At 41.2% G+C, this 15675-nt stretch overlaps 3 non-coding genes across 3 annotated transcripts; all 3 read left to right on the forward strand.

The window, feature by feature from the left end:
* Nucleotides 1-10444: 10444 nt before the first annotated feature.
* Nucleotides 10445-10635, forward strand: LOC130349325 (U2 spliceosomal RNA). Its single transcript, XR_008886678.1, has one exon. It is a non-coding gene; the product is annotated as a U2 spliceosomal RNA (small nuclear RNA).
* Nucleotides 10636-12721: 2086 nt separating this feature from the next.
* On the forward strand, nucleotides 12722-12912 carry LOC130349327 (U2 spliceosomal RNA). Its single transcript, XR_008886679.1, has one exon. It is a non-coding gene; the product is annotated as a U2 spliceosomal RNA (small nuclear RNA).
* A 2114-nt stretch (nucleotides 12913-15026) lies between these two features.
* On the forward strand, nucleotides 15027-15217 carry LOC130349328 (U2 spliceosomal RNA). The gene has a single exon (XR_008886680.1). It is a non-coding gene; the product is annotated as a U2 spliceosomal RNA (small nuclear RNA).
* Nucleotides 15218-15675: the final 458 nt, after the last annotated feature.

Below are 15675 nucleotides of genomic sequence, written 5' to 3' on the forward strand. Positions count from 1 at the left end.
CTGGCATGGTGGGACGGGTAGATGACATCCTCCTCCATTGTGGCGACATACAAATTGGCATACATAGGCGCGACATTCGTCCCCATAGCGGTCCCGACTAATTGTAGATAAAATTTTTCTTCAAACATAAAGTAATTATTGGTAAGTATAAGTTCTAATAAATCTAACATGAACTGTCGGGCCGCTATGGGGAATTCGGATGTCGCTAATACTCTAGAAATTGCCATTAAACCTCGTTCATGACTAATCGAGGTGTATAGACTCGTGATATCAAATGACACCAAAATTGTGTCTTCTCGAGTCTGTACATCTTGGATCTTATTTAAAAAATCAGTAGTGTCTTGTATATAGGACTGGGTCCTAAAAACAAAAGGTCTAAGAACCCTGTCGAGAAAAATGGAAGCATTACTGAGGAGTGAATTGCGCCCAGAAACTATAGGGCGGCCTGGTGGATTGACCAGAGATTTGTGTATTTTGGGGAGAACATAGATGACGGGTGTAACCGGATTCTTAACTACAAGAAATTCTCTAAGACTCTCATCAATGATGCCTTCCACAAATGCTTGTTCTACAATAGACGTAAGTTTCCCCAGTATAACTTTTTTAGGATCAAACTCTAATACCCTATAGGTCCGTACATCTAATAATTGTCGATATACCTCTTTCTTGTAATCTGCTAGGTCCATAACCACGACCCCACCCCCTTTGTCAGCGGGTTTAATGGTGAGGCCGTGGTTATGGACGAGCAGATCAATGGCTTCTTTCTCCTTTAAGGAGAGATTGTGCTGCACATTACCAGTTTGTAAAATTTTTTCTTTCAATAACTCCATATCATTCCGTACTAGTGTAATAAATGTCTCCAATGGATGGGAAACAAGTGCTGGGTTAAAAAAACTTTTGTTATATAAATCAAACTTCTTAAGTTGTAGCAAACCACCAGCTACCTGTTCTCCATGCATTGTCTCCCCACTACTTCTTACATCATTAAACCAAATTTTTAATTTAATCCGTCTGAAAAAATCCTGTAAATCACACTCTAGTTCAAACCAATTAACAGGAGATATAGGACAAAACGACAACCCTTTAGCTAATAAAGCCAATTCGCCATCAGAGAGTACATGGGAAGATATATTTACCACAGTCTGAGTATCATTCAGATCTTTCTCTTGCTGTCCTGGAATAGGGCAGGTGTTAATTTCCCTTGTTTCTGTCTTCTGGTTCTTCCTTGACCGATGTCTTTTTCGACCACCTCTTCTGGTGGGTTTCTTGTAAGGTTCACAGATGGACCCTCTCCTAAAAAATCTTTGGAAGGAGCAGGATTATTTGTAACATTCCTAGAAAAAGATTTATTAGATTTACCCCGACGGGGAGAAAAAAACTGACTGTCCGTATTATTGGACCACTGTTGATTCCATGTATAGACTCTGCCTTTAGTATAGTCCATCTGATCACGATACCATTTCCTTTTCTTTACATCCATTACTTCACTTTTAAATTTATCCATGATTTTCTTATTACCCTCCATATATGTGGAGTATTCCTCTCCCGACAACATTTTAGCCAAACTCTGTTCCAATTCATTGACTCTTGTTTGTACACCAATTAACTCATTCTGAAGATGATCCAAATTCAAAAGAATAATATCAAAAGCATATCTATCCGAAATTTCCTCAAACCTCTTCTTAAACTCTGCACTTTCTGTGTATACTGTAGGTCGCAACCGTGACCTCATTCCTCTAGGGATACGTTTGTTCTTATAATATTCTCCCAAAGTGGTAAGATGTAGTTCCATATTAATAAACCGCTTAGACTCATACTCAAAACTTCTTTTAACATCAATGATAGTAGGTGTAGCTAAAAAGGTGGCGTCCCCTTTAAGACCTCCCAAAATCCTGTCAACTTCCTCCTCAGCATATGAAGAGACATGAGAGTTAGTATTTCTATTCAAATTCTCCATAATATCAGTGTGCCAGCAAACAAATCTTCACATAAAGTCCCAAAATAATGCAGCACTACTTATCCAATCCAGCAAACAATGGTGGTGCCAGCGTCCAAAAAAAAGACTTGATCAAGGTCCTCCATAGACAAAAACCAAAAACAGGCGCAGCACTCTCAAAAAAATGGGTGATTTAATATCTCATGTCAGCATTACAACGTTTCAACTCCTCCTGGAGCCATTTTCAAGCATAGTGATATACAAACACCACAGGGCTTTTATGCCCCAAACAATTAATTAGTGCAAAGCAATTCATAAAGTGCCAATCAAATAAGTATAATATAAAAATATAAACAGTGCATTATATAATTATATAGCACATAGTGCATCAGTGTAAATGAAGTGCTATAGTGCATACAGTGCATAAAAATATACAAAAAGTTAAAATACAGCTTGAAAATACATATCAAGATATGATTGCATATAATCATGCAATCATAAACACCTGTGTACATAATGAACATCATAAAATAGTACATACTGCATGGTACGGAGGAAACATCCACCTGCTCCTACAATGGCGCCGCGAGCGTGGGCTCCTAGCTACTGCGTCTGCGCAGACAGACTGTGAGTACTTCCGCATACACACTCGCGGTCATGTGACTCACACGCTCACGTGATCCGCTACCACGGCAACGGCCACCGCTATCTGCGAGGCAGTATACAGAGGCAGCCGGAGCACGATCGCAAGCGACAATCCAGACCGCGAGATGTGCATGTATAGAAATGAAGGAAACAAGAACACAGGTATCAGCAAAGAAGAAGGTACAAACAGGACCGTGGATTCAGATGCCAAAACAAGGGGGTTACACAGCGCATAACAGAATAGAAGAAGATTAAGAGCAAAAAGCATGAAAGAACAATTAATAAAAAGAAAAAATGATAATGAAAATAAAAAATGAATAAAAAAATAAATAAAAAAAAAAAAAAAAAAAAAATATATAATCCATAAAGCATTGTTTCTTTTTTGTTTCTTTTTTACAATAGTGTTTTCACTGTTTTTATAGAATCTTAGTAGGGTTACACCTTGTTGGGCCAGGGATAGATAACTGACTTAACCCCTAATAGGGCCGAGGAGTCATCCATCAAAGGGGGGACGCCTGTGTTCAGGACCGTCAAGCCCTCACCCCACTGGATTCACCCCACCTGGGCTATATTCAAGGGCGCCCGCTTATCCAGCAGCGCTGAACCCTAGGCATACTGCCTAATTTACTTCCAAATAAAAAAAACAAAAGATAAATAATAAAAAAATAATAAAAATGAATAAATAAAAAATATACAAAACAATATAAAAAAATGAAAAAATATAAAAACAGAAATGAAAAAAATAGAAATTTTTGGAAGATACCCAGAAAGATGTACTATGCGCATATATACTCCACATGATGGAATCCACCAACCACGGTCCAATCAGTACCACAACAGTGCTCAATCTGTGTAACTTTATTTAATTCATATAATAGTAATGATACAAAATATATAATTTAAAGATATTGTAGAAATTTATCATAGTTCACATATGTTGGAGTAGGTGATGTCTCCTCCGGCGGTTGAAGAAATCTAAAAATAAAAATAAAAAAACATTGTTAGAATCGTGACATTATATTTGTATATCACATTACATATGCATAGAGGAGGTAAGTATAACGATGGATAAATGGAATTCAGGGGCTATTTATAGGCCACCTCTGTTTGTAAGTTTTCTACATAATATTGAAATCCGCATTAAGGCCATAGGGACGTAATGTTTTAAGTTTATGTATCCACCATAATTCACGTCGTTTCAAAATAGCTAATCTATCACCCCCTCTCACAGGATGTGGTATATGATCAATTGCCATAAAACGTAGGTCCTTCTCCAAGTGGCCAAGCTCAGTAAAGTGCTTGGACTTTTTTTTTTTTTTTATTTATTTTTTTATTCATTTTTTATTTTCATTATCATTTTTTCTTTTTATTAATTGTTCTTTCATGCTTTTTGCTCTTAATCTTCTTCTATTCTGTTATGCGCTGTGTAACCCCCTTGTTTTGGCATCTGAATCCACGGTCCTGTTTGTACCTTCTTCTTTGCTGATACCTGTGTTCTTGTTTCCTTCATTTCTATACATGCACATCTCGCGGTCTGGATTGTCGCTTGCGATCGTGCTCCGGCTGCCTCTGTATACTGCCTCGCAGATAGCGGTGGCCGTTGCCGTGGTAGCGGATCACGTGAGCGTGTGAGTCACATGACCGCGAGTGTGTATGCGGAAGTACTCACAGTCTGTCTGCGCAGACGCAGTAGCTAGGAGCCCACGCTCGCGGCGCCATTGTAGGAGCAGGTGGATGTTTCCTCCGTACCATGCAGTATGTACTATTTTATGATGTTCATTATGTACACAGGTGTTTATGATTGCATGATTATATGCAATCATATCTTGATATGTATTTTCAAGCTGTATTTTAACTTTTTGTATATTTTTATGCACTGTATGCACTATAGCACTTCATTTACACTGATGCACTATGTGCTATATAATTATATAATGCACTGTTTATATTTTTATATTATACTTATTTGATTGGCACTTTATGAATTGCTTTGCACTAATTAATTGTTTGGGGCATAAAAGCCCTGTGGTGTTTGTATATCACTATGCTTGAAAATGGCTCCAGGAGGAGTTGAAACGTTGTAATGCTGACATGAGATATTAAATCACCCATTTTTTTGAGAGTGCTGCGCCTGTTTTTGGTTTTTGTCTATGGAGGACCTTGATCAAGTCTTTTTTTTGGACGCTGGCACCACCATTGTTTGCTGGATTGGATAAGTAGTGCTGCATTATTTTGGGACTTTATGTGAAGATTTGTTTGCTGGCACACTGATATTATGGAGAATTTGAATAGAAATACTAACTCTCATGTCTCTTCATATGCTGAGGAGGAAGTTGACAGGATTTTGGGAGGTCTTAAAGGGGACGCCACCTTTTTAGCTACACCTACTATCATTGATGTTAAAAGAAGTTTTGAGTATGAGTCTAAGCGGTTTATTAATATGGAACTACATCTTACCACTTTGGGAGAATATTATAAGAACAAACGTATCCCTAGAGGAATGAGGTCACGGTTGCGACCTACAGTATACACAGAAAGTGCAGAGTTTAAGAAGAGGTTTGAGGAAATTTCGGATAGATATGCTTTTGATATTATTCTTTTGAATTTGGATCATCTTCAGAATGAGTTAATTGGTGTACAAACAAGAGTCAATGAATTGGAACAGAGTTTGGCTAAAATGTTGTCGGGAGAGGAATACTCCACATATATGGAGGGTAATAAGAAAATCATGGATAAATTTAAAAGTGAAGTAATGGATGTAAAGAAAAGGAAATGGTATCGTGATCAGATGGACTATACTAAAGGCAGAGTCTATACATGGAATCAACAGTGGTCCAATAATACGGACAGTCAGTTTTTTTCTCCCCGTCGGGGTAAATCTAATAAATCTTTTTCTAGGAATGTTACAAATAATCCTGCTCCTTCCAAAGATTTTTTAGGAGAGGGTCCATCTGTGAACCTTACAAGAAACCCACCAGAAGAGGTGGTCGAAAAAGACATCGGTCAAGGAAGAACCAGAAGACAGAAACAAGGGAAATTAACACCTGCCCTATTCCAGGACAGCAAGAGAAAGATCTGAATGATACTCAGACTGTGGTAAATATATCTTCCCATGTACTCTCTGATGGCGAATTGGCTTTATTAGCTAAAGGGTTGTCGTTTTGTCCTATATCTCCTGTTAATTGGTTTGAACTAGAGTGTGATTTACAGGATTTTTTCAGACGGATTAAATTAAAAATTTGGTTTAATGATGTAAGAAGTAGTGGGGAGACAATGCATGGAGAACAGGTAGCTGGTGGTTTGCTACAACTTAAGAAGTTTGATTTATATAACAAAAGTTTTTTTAACCCAGCACTTGTTTCCCATCCATTGGAGACATTTATTACACTAGTACGGAATGATATGGAGTTATTGAAAGAAAAAATTTTACAAACTGGTAATGTGCAGCACAATCTCTCCTTAAAGGAGAAAGAAGCCATTGATCTGCTCGTCCATAACCACGGCCTCACCATTAAACCCGCTGACAAAGGGGGTGGGGTCGTGGTTATGGACCTAGCAGATTACAAGAAAGAGGTATATCGACAATTATTAGATGTACGGACCTATAGGGTATTAGAGTTTGATCCTAAAAAAGTTATACTGGGGAAACTTACGTCTATTGTAGAACAAGCATTTGTGGAAGGCATCATTGATGAGAGTCTTAGAGAATTTCTTGTAGTTAAGAATCCGGTTACACCCGTCATCTATGTTCTCCCCAAAATACACAAATCTCTGGTCAATCCACCAGGCCGCCCTATAGTTTCTGGGCGCAATTCACTCCTCAGTAATGCTTCCATTTTTCTCGACAGGGTTCTTAGACCTTTTGTTTTTAGGACCCAGTCCTATATACAAGACACTACTGATTTTTTAAATAAGATCCAAGATGTACAGACTCGAGAAGACACAATTTTGGTGTCATTTGATATCACGAGTCTATACACCTCGATTAGTCATGAACGAGGTTTAATGGCAATTTCTAGAGTATTAGCGACATCCGAATTCCCCATAGCGGCCCGACAGTTCATGTTAGATTTATTAGAACTTATACTTACCAATAATTACTTTATGTTTGAAGAAAAATTTTATCTACAATTAGTCGGGACCGCTATGGGGACGAATGTCGCGCCTATGTATGCCAATTTGTATGTCGCCACAATGGAGGAGGATGTCATCTACCCGTCCCACCATGCCAGACATTGTCTGGCATGGTGGCGATATATTGATGACATCTTCCTCCTGTGGAATGGTTCTATGGAGGAACTAAATCGATTCCACCAATTTCTAAATTCTATTGACCCCAACATTGAATTTACTATGACTTCCTCCCTAGAGGGCATCAGTTTTCTTGATGTCTGGGTGGGCAAAAAGAATGGACAGATTTCTACATCCCTGTACACTAAACCAACAGACAAAAATACGCTATTGCATTTCAAGAGCTGTCACCCTAGACGGATGATTGAATCACTCCCGTACAGTCAGTTACTTAGAGCAAAACGTATCGTAAGTGACGAATTAATTCTGGACTCTACTTTGGACACCATCTCTTCCAATTTTTTGGAGAGAGGGTATCCAAAAGATATAGTTGATAGACAGCGAAATAAATTACAGATTCTTGACAGACAATCTACTTTGACTAAAGTTAGTAAGACACAAAAAACAAAAAGAATTCCTTTCACATCAGTGTATAATAACCATAGTGGCAAAATTGCGGGTGTTATTAATAAACACTGGACCATATTACAAAAAAGTTTCAAGGGAATTGAGGAGTTTTCCACATTTCCCTTGATGTCTTATAAAAGATCAAGAAATTTGAGGGACAAACTGGTAAAATCTACTATTGACCCACCCCAAACCCTTAGACAGACTGTACTCAGTATACGAAATTTTGGTTCTTTTCCATGTTTAACATGTGTGGATTGTAAATTCATGATTAAGGGATCTAGCTTTAAACATCCAGAGACCAGGGTGGAATACCCTCTAAAATTTTATCTCACGTGTGATTCAACCTGGGTAATTTATATTCTGACTTGCCCATGTAATTTGGTCTACGTGGGGCAAACTACCTTGAATTTGAAAACTAGAATTAATAACCATAGGTTTAGCATACGTAAACGTCGGTTAGATCTCCCGGTGTCCAAGCACTTTACTGAGCTTGGCCACTTGGAGAAGGACCTACGTTTTATGGCAATTGATCATATACCACATCCTGTGAGAGGGGGTGATAGATTAGCTATTTTGAAACGACGTGAATTATGGTGGATACATAAACTTAAAACATTACGTCCCTATGGCCTTAATGCGGATTTCAATATTATGTAGAAAACTTACAAACAGAGGTGGCCTATAAATAGCCCCTGAATTCCATTTATCCATCGTTATACTTACCTCCTCTATGCATATGTAATGTGATATACAAATATAATGTCACGATTCTAACAATGTTTTTTTATTTTTATTTTTAGATTTCTTCAACCGCCGGAGGAGACATCACCTACTCCAACATATGTGAACTATGATAAATTTCTACAATATCTTTAAATTATATATTTTGTATCATTACTATTATATGAATTAAATAAAGTTACACAGATTGAGCACTGTTGTGGTACTGATTGGACCGTGGTTGGTGGATTCCATCATGTGGAGTATATATGCGCATAGTACATCTTTCTGGGTATCTTCCAAAAATTTCTATTTTTTTCATTTCTGTTTTTATATTTTTTCATTTTTTTATATTGTTTTGTATATTTTTTATTTATTCATTTTTATTATTTTTTTATTATTTATCTTTTGTTTTTTTTATTTGGAAGTAAATTAGGCAGTATGCCTAGGGTTCAGCGCTGCTGGATAAGCGGGCGCCCTTGAATATAGCCCAGGTGGGGTGAATCCAGTGGGGTGAGGGCTTGACGGTCCTGAACACAGGCGTCCCCCCTTTGATGGATGACTCCTCGGCCCTATTAGGGGTTAAGTCAGTTATCTATCCCTGGCCCAACAAGGTGTAACCCTACTAAGATTCTATAAAAACAGTGAAAACACTATTGTAAAAAAGAAACAAAAAAGAAACAATGCTTTATGGATTATATATTTTTTTTTTTTTTTTTTTTTTATTTTTTTTTTTATTCATTTTTTATTTTCATTATCATTTTTTCTTTTTATTAATTGTTCTTTCATGCTTTTTGCTCTTAATCTTCTTCTATTCTGTTATGCGCTGTGTAACCCCCTTGTTTTGGCATCTGAATCCACGGTCCTGTTTGTACCTTCTTCTTTGCTGATACCTGTGTTCTTGTTTCCTTCATTTCTATACATGCACATCTCGCGGTCTGGATTGTCGCTTGCGATCGTGCTCCGGCTGCCTCTGTATACTGCCTCGCAGATAGCGGTGGCCGTTGCCGTGGTAGCGGATCACGTGAGCGTGTGAGTCACATGACCGCGAGTGTGTATGCGGAAGTACTCACAGTCTGTCTGCGCAGACGCAGTAGCTAGGAGCCCACGCTCGCGGCGCCATTGTAGGAGCAGGTGGATGTTTCCTCCGTACCATGCAGTATGTACTATTTTATGATGTTCATTATGTACACAGGTGTTTATGATTGCATGATTATATGCAATCATATCTTGATATGTATTTTCAAGCTGTATTTTAACTTTTTGTATATTTTTATGCACTGTATGCACTATAGCACTTCATTTACACTGATGCACTATGTGCTATATAATTATATAATGCACTGTTTATATTTTTATATTATACTTATTTGATTGGCACTTTATGAATTGCTTTGCACTAATTAATTGTTTGGGGCATAAAAGCCCTGTGGTGTTTGTATATCACTATGCTTGAAAATGGCTCCAGGAGGAGTTGAAACGTTGTAATGCTGACATGAGATATTAAATCACCCATTTTTTTGAGAGTGCTGCGCCTGTTTTTGGTTTTTATATATATATATATATATACGCGCACACACACACATATATATAAACGTATTCTCCGTTGAGATATTGCAGCCGCTGCTGTGTCCAGGCCCAGGAGCCTTAGCACTGTGCTGTGATGTCACTCAATACCACTGACATCACTAGGTGTAAACAACATCTCTCCTTTGCTGTGTATGTGACTATGGAGCTGTTTGGTGATGTCGTCTATTATGGCCTTCATAGAAGCAACAGGAGATTGTTGCATCCATCTAGAACCCTCAGAACTACAGTGCTATGATGTCACTCACTTCCACAGGCCTTGCAGAGTGTAAACAACAACAACCCAGCTTTGTTGTGTATGTAACCATAGGGATTTGTGATGTCACCTAGAACCTTCACAGCAGCGACAGCTTTATGAGGAGCATCAGCACTGCTCTGCCTGAGCAGAACCATCACCGCCATAGGTTGTCAAATAACCCGGGTTTAACCCACACAGGTAAGTCCAATGGGGTGCAGGCATGTCCTCTATGCTTACAGCTTCCCGTGGGTGTTGGTTTGATACCGTTTGGGGACAGCCAAGGAGGCATCTGCAGGCAACAAAGGTAGGTGTGTGCTTGTGTGTGTGTTTCCTATGCAGATCCTAAGCCCAGTGTCACATGCAAGTAGGAGGAGTAAGAAGGGTTCCTGGCAAATCCGGGTTATGGATTGCATTTAAAAAGGCCCCGTGGGAGTGCAATGGGCCCCTGTCTTGCTGCTTAGCAATAATGGTATGGGTTTAGGTTCTGCTGTGTGTACTGGTGGTTGACTGCCCCCCAGCCCAGAGTGTGCATGGAAAATTGTCTGGCAGCCTCCCTGACAGCAAGCAGTGATAGTGCCCATGAAGGGCACCTTGTTGGGCCCGCCCCTTTCACGGTTATCGCTTCTCGGCCTTTTGGCTAAGATCAAGTGTAGTATCTGTTCTTATCAGTTTAATATCTGATACGTCCCCTATCTGGGGACCATATATTAAATGGATTTTTGAGAACGGGGGCCGATTTCGAAGCTTGCTTCCGTCGCCCTATGCATTGACCCGATATGGCAGTATCTTCGGGTACAGTGCACCACCCCCTTACAGGGTTAAAAAGAAAGATTCCTACTTTCATTGCTACCTGCTTGCTGGCTAGCCAGCTAGCCAGCCCTGTGGGCCTTGCTGCTGCTGCAGCCAAAAAACAAAAGGTGGTGCTGCTGCTGCTTCTGCTGCTTCTGCTTCTGCTTGTGTCTGGCCGCTGTTGGAGCGTCCAGGCACAGGACTTCTGCTGCTGCTGACTAAATGGCCTCCTTAATTGGATCATTTGAGTAGCCAGCACACCTGTGCAGGTAGGGCATGACATGATAGGCAGCTGCCTTGATAGCGGGTGGGTGCTGAATGTTCCTAATTGACAAAATAAGATTAATGCTTATGAAGAAATATAAAATCTCATCCCTTCCCCAATATCGCGCCACACCCCTACCCCTTAATTCCCTGGTTGAACTTGATGGACATATGTCTTTTTTCGACCGGACTAACTATGTAACTATGTAACATAACATGGGGGGGGGGGGTCTCCTGGCTGTTCACACAGGTGTGTCATTGCTGTACATTGACCATGCATTGCTTCTGTGGTATTGCAAAGGCAAAGACAAATGCTTCCAGCCATCCATTGCACTAATGGATTGGTCATCAGCAGGCTGTCTATGTCCCGCATCAATATAGACCAAAGTACAGAGGGTTAGGCTATGCTATTGTGCACCTACCTGATGCATCAGAAGGTGCGAGGCCCTTGCTAAATTCTGTGCACAGACTTTGAGATCTATACTTTAGACTGTATCTAAACCTGCTCCAACATGGACTGACATTCTGGCCTACTTTCAGCCGATGCGACTTGTCTGTCGCTGAACAGTCGCTTTTTATGTATTCAGCACCTATGTATAATGTTGTAAAAATGCTCTAGAAGCTAAAGTCGCAGAAATGTCACACATATTTGGCCTGCAACTTTCTGTGCGACAAATTCAGACAGGAAAAATCAGTATAAATCCTTAGAAAATTATCCCCCAGTGTCTCCATCTGCTGGCGGTATTGAATAAGCATTGCTGCACTGATGGGGTATGCATTAGACGAAAAAAAAGAAGAAAAAGAAGAATAATACGCCCAGAAAAGAGGCGAAAAGGAGAAAAACGTAAAAAAAACGTGAAAAAAAAGTAAGAGGAAGAGAAGGGAAAAAAAGGTGGAAATGGGTTTAAAAGTGATTTCGGCGGAGAAATATATATATATATATATATATATATATATATATATATATACGCACACACACACACATATATATAAACGTATTCTCCGTTGAGATATTGCAGCCGCTGCTGTGTCCAGGCCCAGGAGCCTTAGCACTGTGCTGTGATGTCACTCAATACCACTGACATCACTAGGTGTAAACAACATCTCTCCTTTGCTGTGTATGTGACTATGGAGCTGTTTGGTGATGTCGTCTATTATGGCCTTCATAGAAGCAACAGGAGATTGTTGCATCCATCTAGAACCCTCAGAACTACAGTGCTATGATGTCACTCACTTCCACAGGCCTTGCAGAGTGTAAACAACAACAACCCAGCTTTGTTGTGTATGTAACCATAGGGATTTGTGATGTCACCTAGAACCTTCACAGCAGCGACAGCTTTATGAGGAGCATCAGCACTGCTCTGCCTGAGCAGAACCATCACCGCCATAGGTTGTCAAATAACCCGGGTTTAACCCACACAGGTAAGTCCAATGGGGTGCAGGCATGTCCTCTATGCTTACAGCTTCCCGTGGGTGTTGGTTTGATACCGTTTGGGGACAGCCAAGGAGGCATCTGCAGGCAACAAAGGTAGGTGTGTGCTTGTGTGTGTGTTTCCTATGCAGATCCTAAGCCCAGTGTCACATGCAAGTAGGAGGAGTAAGAAGGGTTCCTGGCAAATCCGGGTTATGGATTGCATTTAAAAAGGCCCCGTGGGAGTGCAATGGGCCCCTGTCTTGCTGCTTAGCAATAATGGTATGGGTTTAGGTTCTGCTGTGTGTACTGGTGGTTGACTGCCCCCCAGCCCAGAGTGTGCATGGAAAATTGTCTGGCAGCCTCCCTGACAGCAAGCAGTGATAGTGCCCATGAAGGGCACCTTGTTGGGCCCGCCCCTTTCACGGTTATCGCTTCTCGGCCTTTTGGCTAAGATCAAGTGTAGTATCTGTTCTTATCAGTTTAATATCTGATACGTCCCCTATCTGGGGACCATATATTAAATGGATTTTTGAGAACGGGGGCCGATTTCGAAGCTTGCTTCCGTCGCCCTATGCATTGACCCGATATGGCAGTATCTTCGGGTACAGTGCACCACCCCCTTACAGGGTTAAAAAGAAAGATTCCTACTTTCATTGCTACCTGCTTGCTGGCTAGCCAGCTAGCCAGCCCTGTGGGCCTTGCTGCTGCTGCAGCCAAAAAACAAAAGGTGGTGCTGCTGCTGCTTCTGCTGCTTCTGCTGCTTCTGCTGCTTCTGCTTCTGCTTGTGTCTGGCCGCTGTTGGAGCGTCCAGGCACAGGACTTCTGCTGCTGCTGACTAAATGGCCTCCTTAATTGGAACATTTGAGTAGCCAGCACACCTGTGCAGGTAGGGCATGACATGATAGGCAGCTGCCTTGATAGCGGGTGGGTGCTGAATGTTCCTAATTGACAAAATAAGATTAATGCTTATGAAGAAATATAAAATCTCATCCCTTCCCCAATATCGCGCCACACCCCTACCCCTTAATTCCCTGGTTGAACTTGATGGACATATGTCTTTTTTCGACCGTACTAACTATGTAACTATGTAACATAACATGGGGGGGGGGGGGGGTCTCCTGGCTGTTCACACAGGTGTGTCATTGCTGTACATTGACCATGCATTGCTTCTGTGGTATTGCAAAGGCAAAGACAAATGCTTCCAGCCATCCATTGCACTAATGGATTGGTCATCAGCTGGCTGTCTATGTCCCGCATCAATATAGACCAAAGTACAGAGGGTTAGGCTATGCTATTGTGCACCTACCTGATGCATCAGAAGGTGCGAGGCCCTTGCTAAATTCTGTGCACAGACTTTGAGATCTATACTTTAGACTGTATCTAAACCTGCTCCAACATGGACTGACATTCTGGCCTACTTTCAGCCGATGCGACTTGTCTGTCGCTGAACAGTCGCTTTTTATGTATTCAGCACCTATGTATAATGTTGTAAAAATGCTCTAGAAGCTAAAGTCGCAGAAATGTCACACATATTTGGCCTGCAACTTTCTGTGCGACAAATTCAGACAGGAAAAATCAGTATAAATCCTTAGAAAATTATCCCCCAGTGTCTCCATCTGCTGGCGGTATTGAATAAGCATTGCTGCACTGATGGGGTATGCATTAGACGGAAAAAAAGAAGAAAAAGAAGAATAATACGCCCAGAAAAGAGGCGAAAAGGAGAAAAACGTAAAAAAACGTGAAAAAAAAGTAAGAGGAAGAGAAGGGAAAAAAAGGTGGAAATGGGTTTAAAAGTGATTTCGGCGGAGAAATATATATATATATATATATATATATATATATATATATATATATATATACGCGCACACACACACATATATATAAACGTATTCTCCGTTGAGATATTGCAGCCGCTGCTGTGTCCAGGCCCAGGAGCCTTAGCACTGTGCTGTGATGTCACTCAATACCACTGACATCACTAGGTGTAAACAACATCTCTCCTTTGCTGTGTATGTGACTATGGAGCTGTTTGGTGATGTCGTCTATTATGGCCTTCATAGAAGCAACAGGAGATTGTTGCATCCATCTAGAACCCTCAGAACTACAGTGCTATGATGTCACTCACTTCCACAGGCCTTGCAGAGTGTAAACAACAACAACCCAGCTTTGTTGTGTATGTAACCATAGGGATTTGTGATGTCACCTAGAACCTTCACAGCAGCGACAGCTTTATGAGGAGCATCAGCACTGCTCTGTCTGAGCAGAACCATCACCGCCATAGGTTGTCAAATAACCTGGGTTTAACCCACACAGGTAAGTCCAATGGGGTGCAGGCATGTCCTCTATGCTTACAGCTTCCCGTGGGTGTTGGTTTGATACCGTTTGGGGACAGCCAAGGAGGCATCTGCAGGCAACAAAGGTAGGTGTGTGCTTGTGTGTGTGTTTCCTATGCAGATCCTAAGCCCAGTGTCACATGCAAGTAGGAGGAGTAAGAAGGGTTCCTGGCAAATCCGGGTTATGGATTGCATTTAAAAAGGCCCCGTGGGAGTGCAATGGGCCCCTGTCTTGCTGCTTAGCAATAATGGTATGGGTTTAGGTTCTGCTGTGTGTACTGGTGGTTGACTGCCCCCCAGCCCAGAGTGTGCATGGAAAATTGTCTGGCAGCCTCCCTGACAGCAAGCAGTGATAGTGCCCATGAAGGGCACCTTGTTGGGCCCGCCCCTTTCACGGTTATCGCTTCTCGGCCTTTTGGCTAAGATCAAGTGTAGTATCTGTTCTTATCAGTTTAATATCTGATACGTCCCCTATCTGGGGACCATATATTAAATGGATTTTTGAGAACGGGGGCCGATTTCGAAGCTTGCTTCCGTCGCCCTATGCATTGACCCGATATGGCAGTATCTTCGGGTACAGTGCACCACCCCCTTACAGGGTTAAAAAGAAAGATTCCTACTTTCATTGCTACCTGCTTGCTGGCTAGCCAGCTAGCCAGCCCTGTGGGCCTTGCTGCTGCTGCAGCCAAAAAACAAAAGGTGGTGCTGCTGCTGCTTCTGCTGCTTCTGCTTCTGCTTGTGTCTGGCCGCTGTTGGAGCGTCCAGGCACAGGACTTCTGCTGCTGCTGACTAAATGGCCTCCTTAATTGGATCATTTGAGTAGCCAGCACACCTGTGCAGGTAGGGCATGACATGATAGGCAGCTGCCTTGATAGCGGGTGGGTGCTGAATGTTCCTAATTGACAAAATAAGATTAATGCTTATGAAGAAATATAAAATCTCATCCCTTCCCCAATATCGCGCCACACCCCTACCCCTTAATTCCCTGGTTGAACTTGATGGACATATGTCTTTTTTCGACCGTACTAACTATGTAACTATGTAACAT

This window comes from Hyla sarda, unplaced genomic scaffold (genome assembly GCF_029499605.1).
Source record: "Hyla sarda isolate aHylSar1 unplaced genomic scaffold, aHylSar1.hap1 scaffold_91, whole genome shotgun sequence".
Classification (NCBI taxonomy): domain Eukaryota; kingdom Metazoa; phylum Chordata; class Amphibia; order Anura; family Hylidae; genus Hyla; species Hyla sarda.